The sequence below is a fragment of the Corvus moneduloides genome, chromosome 9, assembly GCF_009650955.1.
Source record: "Corvus moneduloides isolate bCorMon1 chromosome 9, bCorMon1.pri, whole genome shotgun sequence".
In the NCBI taxonomy this organism is placed as follows: Eukaryota; Metazoa; Chordata; class Aves; order Passeriformes; family Corvidae; genus Corvus; species Corvus moneduloides.
In genome coordinates, this window is record NC_045484.1 from 7,956,206 (window position 1) to 7,962,153 (window position 5,948).

Consider the following 5,948-nt stretch of genomic DNA (forward strand, 5'->3'; position numbering starts at 1 on the left):
TCAGCAGCCGCTGTGGACTGTTTGTAATCATCCCCTGCCACTTATTAAACACAGGCTCCGAACCCAGCCATTAGCTGTGGTTTTGTTTCTTGTAAAAGATTAACTTATTTTTCTCACCTCTTTTATTTTTAACTGATAAACATTTTACAAGTGACAGGATACTAAATAATTTTGCTTATCTGATTTTATCTATACCTCATCTTCTAAACATACTTTGAGCCAGGGTAAAATTAGAAAGAGATGTTCTAAGTCCTTGGCACTTAAAACCTCTCTTTTGGCTCAGCTGACAGGACTAACTGGATGTGATTATTTATATAGCTGTGTAAATGTTCATGGTCCTATTTAACCAAATAAAGTATAGGGCCTGAGTCTAGCAAAATCATGCACACATACAGGGTCCTTACTTGTAGAGTTTTCAGGAGTAAATGCTTTAAGCCCTAATCATGTGGTGGTCTGAGCAATAAATAAAACTTTTAAGGGCACAGAAAATGCCACAGTGGGACAGAGCACTGCCTTCTCTAGCCCTGCAGTCGGTGTCCAGTGGTGGTGAAGTAAGTAAATAGGGAAAGCACAAAAATCCAGCTGTTTTCTTGCTCTGTTCCCCTCACAGCTGCTCAGCATTCACAGCTATTACAACAGGGATTTTAGAGCATCCCCATCCTTCTAGGGATTTATTTGTGGATCTGTTGTCCATGAATTCACTTGAACCCAGTGACTGCCCCATCTCCACAGCCTGTTGAAGACAGGTTTGATTTTATTCTAACTGCTTTCCTACTGCTTGTATCAAGTGATGCCCTAAGTGTAGTTTCACCCCTTTGGTCATTGTCATTTCCCTTCTTTGCACTATCTCCTTGCTCCTGTTAGAGAAGTCCAAAACAGCTGTACTTTAGTATCCATGTACAGACCTACTGCCCATGAACATCGCAGCCTGCTCCCAGCAGGAACTAAAGCATGAAATAACACAAAAACGTGGAAGATTTACCACCACCACGTTTTTCTAGTGGCTCTGACCATGACATTCTAAAAAGGGCAGCAATTAAGCATCAAACATTAATTACTTGGTGATATTTTTGTCTTGCATCTTGAGCACTCGCAATATTTCTTGAGTGCATCCACATTTAACTACTGGCTAAAATCTGGTTAGGAAAAATAAAAAAAGGCAACAGGAGCAAAAGTAGTGTTTCAGCAGTTCACAAAATGCATGTCTAGAAAATGGAGAGTGCCTTGTGCAGCCCTGAAAATGGCATTGGAGTAACTAAGGAGCTAGCAGAAAATAAGCTCCGTTTATCCAGGAGCTGATGAAAACCCAGCCTGGTAATGACTGGACAAAGGCTGACTGTGGCAAAGTAAACAGCACAAATGGATATCTCTGCCTAGAGAGGATTTCACCTCAAAACGGTTTCAGAAAAAGAATCATTGGAGCTCTCGATCTCTCTCCCTAAAACTACCCTAGATTCCAAAACGCACAAAATGCTGTTATCACACTCTGAGAACATTCCAGTTCAAATCAAATTTGTCTGTAGATGAGGATAATTTCACATGCATTTGAGTCTGCTTTGTGAAAAGGTTCTTTAAAAAAATATACCTATTTAAAACCCTCAAGTGGATTAAGCAGGAAGCTCAAGGTGATTACATTGCTGGCTGAAAACATTCAAAGGTTCTATGTACCTTAAGGAAAAGAAGTCCCTGAGCATGGAAACCCTTGCTAATTAATGACAAAGACATGAGACAAAAGACAGAAAACAACCACTACTTCTCCAAAAGGTGAGGCAGGTCAAGGCAGCTGCCTGAGTTAGTACAATGCAGTTTCTTCTGCATTGTTCACAGTGAGTTTAAAACTTCATTGTGTTTCTCAAATGCATCCCAGCATTCTGTGGTTCAAGTCAAAACTCATCACTACCCTCTAGGAAGGGGGTGACTAACAGCAGGGCAAAATACAGGCCAAGATAGAAACTTCTGAGATTGCAAACTCTAACTGTCCTCTGTTGCTGTAAAAATAACAGGATGCTTTCCAGATAACAATTTCTTTTAGATTTCTGAAAAAAAAAGTAGAAATCTGACTCAAGTCTCCTTTATGTACTCCAGAGGAGGTTACATTCCAGACAGGGCTATTTTAACTCAGAGTCTGCAAAGCACAGTATTTTTAAAGTTAATTTTTTTTTGCAAAAAGAATATCTGCTGGCATTTACATTATCTACTTTTTATACTCTTGCTAAACAGTATATATTTTTTAATGCAATTAAACCTCAATTACTATTTAATCTTATTGATCCAGTCCTCAGATCAGACTTTCAGCTACATGCAGCTTATGCAGAGCAAAGTGGGTGAGGATAAACCTACGGCACAGGTTAGAATAACCAATGTAGGCACCCTGAAATTTTCAGGATGCTTTGTACCTTTCAATTTTCCCAGGGTATTTACTGGCTAAAGGGAAACCTTGGAGCTGCTCACTGGCAACTTTCTTACCTAGGAGAGCTCACAGAGCTGGAAAATTGCTGTAAATCTGCTAAATGGTACCACATGACCAGGTCAATATAGAGGATTGGGGAAAACATTCTCAGTTTCTTGTGTCATTATCCTTTGGGTAAATATTTATAAATAAATGCGCCCTTAAATTTGAGCAATTGCAAATGGTAATAACCTGCTGCTTTTAAAAGCTTAAAACATTGGGCCAGTACTGCTATTTCACTGAGGGTTTGAAAAAAAGAAAAAAGAATCACAGTCACAGCAGCACAGAATGCACAGTTCTCAGAGTTGAGAGAAAACATGAAAAGTAAAATAATAAAAATAAAAATACAGAAAGGGAAACATTCAGCCTCATTGTTCAGAGGGCACTTTCCAGCTGCCAGCACCACTTCAAAGCTCTTGCTGAGCCTGAGGGGTTCACACACATGAAGAAAGAAGCCACAGATGGATTTCTCTGTAGAAGAGAAGCCGTGAGTGCACACCTGTCTGGGAATGGGACAGGGTCCAAAGGGAGCTCCCAGCCTGGCAGGGCTGGCTCTGCCCAGCTCTGCGCTTGGATGGTGACGCAGCCCTTGCCGGGTGACAACCAGCTGTGACCAAGAGATGGCTGCAGCCAGGCCTGCCAAGGCAAGCCCAGCCCAGCCAGGGCTGCTGGGACTCAGCACAGCTGTGTGGGTCACTGGCACTGGGCTGTTGCACACAGAACGTGATCCTGGGCCGGCTGCAGGGGCAGATAAACAGTGAGCAGCACACCCAGAGTGGCAAATGCTCCTTTCCCAGGCCTCGATACAATCGCTTCCCTTTCCGCCCATGAACGTGTTTGAATATGCGTTCGCAGCGTAGATTTTGGGTCACACCAGAGAAGAGGGAGGTTCATGGACAACGAGGAACAACCTGTCCACATCTAAGGGCTGCTTTGCTCAGAGGAGGTGCAGCCATCTACCAGGTGCTTTGCCAGAGGTGCCAGCTGGCTGGGCGTCAGGCAGATCCAGCAGGGAAGCCGCACCACCACGTGTGCCACAGCTGAGAAAGGCTGCTTCTCACCACTACAGCCATCATAGTAACCCAGCTCCATCAGCAAGACAGCCAGCCCAAACCACAGCAGGCACACTGTAGGCCTGACTGTACCTCTTCTTTCCTGATCCACTTTCCTCAGTTCTAAGAGGACTCATTGTGATAACATCATAAATATATGTTGATTCTTCACTCAGAAGCTTAAAAAGCAAGCAGACAGACAAGCAAAACCCAGTCTTACTAGATTTTCTCCCATGCGGGAGAAAAAAATGGGGATGTAGTTTAATAAAAACCTGTTGATTTCTCAGCTGCATTTATAACCAAAAAAAAGTCCATCAGAAAAGAAAACGAGCTGGCTAGGAATGCATTATAAATGCAAATGCAAACTGGCAAAGAAAACAAAAGCAGCTCATTTTGAGAGCATTTTGAGCTGTAACAAAATAACCTCTTGTTTCAATTTGTTTTAATGAACACAAATTAAATAATACTGGTGGACAGATGATCTAGTAAACAATATTCAAAGTACCATGCCTGTATGATACACACAGGGCAATTGTGTAATACCTGCTGTGAACCCAAAAGCACAGCAGAGAACCTCACCACATCCTTCTTTACTCTCCATTTACTTGCAGAGAAACTGTCAGTGCAAAAATACCCTCCAGCTTCAAGAAGCTTCTCAGGTGTTTAATCTATACCCACTTCCAAATCTCTCCTTGCTGCTTACTGCACATGGATTGGAGTATTTGTCTGAAACAAAGAAAGTACATATGCAAAGAAGGAATAATTCCATAATACATGGAAAAAACTGTCCTCACTTCTCCTGTAGCCAAAGCAAGCAGAAGATAATCAATGCTGTGGCCACTGGTATAGACCACAGCAGAAGGTAATTTCCTCCAGATGATTTTTGTTCTTCTTTCCATTACCCCTTGCAATTTACCTATGCATCTTATAATTCCTAACATGTTCACATATATCCCAGAGAGCTTATGTGAGCCCTCTTGTCCTTGGTTTCTTTCTCAGTTATACACTAGCCAGGAATGCTGTCCCAGTCTTCAAGTAACAGTTTTTGTTGGAAAACTACCAGAAAAACAAGCTTACTTAGAACAAAGACATTAGGTAAACAACTTGATTTGAAAAATGAAAAACCCATAGCAACTAAATACCAGTTTAATGTTAAATGTGAAATAAGTTCATCGTTCCAGAGCTTGAACTGCAGCTCACGTGTCACCCCTCAGAGCAGCACACATCAGAAAAAGTACGGAAGAATCCTGGTTTGAAGTGTGTGTTTACAAACTGCCACACAGTGGGTTTCGTTTTTAAAAGAGTTAAGAGAAGCTTCCTGGAAGGAGCAGGTGAAATCACAGCCAACATCACCGAGCACCTTCTCCTCTGCAGTAGCTGTGCATCTTGGAAAAGATGAACCTGCCAGGAGAGAAGTGCTGAACAGATGAGTTCGACTCTCCTCCCTGTCACCTTAAATTAACCTGCCCCATCCTTTAAGAACTGGCAAGACCTCCTTTTTTCTCTTTTAATTGTCTATTTGGTACATGTTAGTGCTTAAGTGAAGAAATGGTAGATTTTGGTGATTCTTCTGTTAGTTCAGGTTTCTTGCTCTCCTTTCTCAATGATGCATCAAGCAATCCTTGAAGAGCATCCTTGAGAAATCCCAAGCAGCTAATGTAGAGAACACTGGAGGTTGTGTCGCACGGTGGCACTAACTACAGCCTCTTTAAAAAGGACTTTGCCAGAACAGTCAATGAGTTATTTGCAGCCTCTCAAAATTCTGAGTGCTACCTGTAGTAATGTGCACTCCTGCACTGACATTTCCTAGCACTGCAAGAAGCCAAAAAAAAGTTTCTTTAAAGCAAAATTACCTGTGCCTGCTGTTTGCTATGACACTAAGGACTCTGAGTACATCTAGCACATCTTGCAATATCAGCAAGGAGAGCTTCACTAATTTCTGTGGAATTTTACCTAACATGCATTCAAACACAAGAAATGACATTATCATTCTCTCCACATATTTTTATGGGTTTGGACTGCTATTTTCCACCTGGAATGATTCACCTAAAGTCAGCAATTAATTGCTCTGCTCTGTAGGCCTGTTTGAATGCTGAACTAATAGAAAAATGTTCTAGAGGAACCATGTACCTGCCTACAGCGCTTGGAGGATGGAGATACTATTTTGCAATATTTGTCATGAAGGGAATGACTAATCTGTCAAGATACTTGGCTATGCCTCTCTTCCAGACTGGCCCAAAGACACTCTGGTTATGGCCTGACCTCCTCAGTGTACTCTTCAAACAGCCAGGAGGGAAATTCTATGCTTTGATGAGGACGAATATCACCCTGTCCTTCCCTTCTCTCCCAGCCTTTGCTCTGGGAGTACTCCAGGGCACCACTGTGGGATTAATAACCTTGTACAGGAAATCTTCATTCTTTTCGAACTCCAGAGAGTTTAACTTACA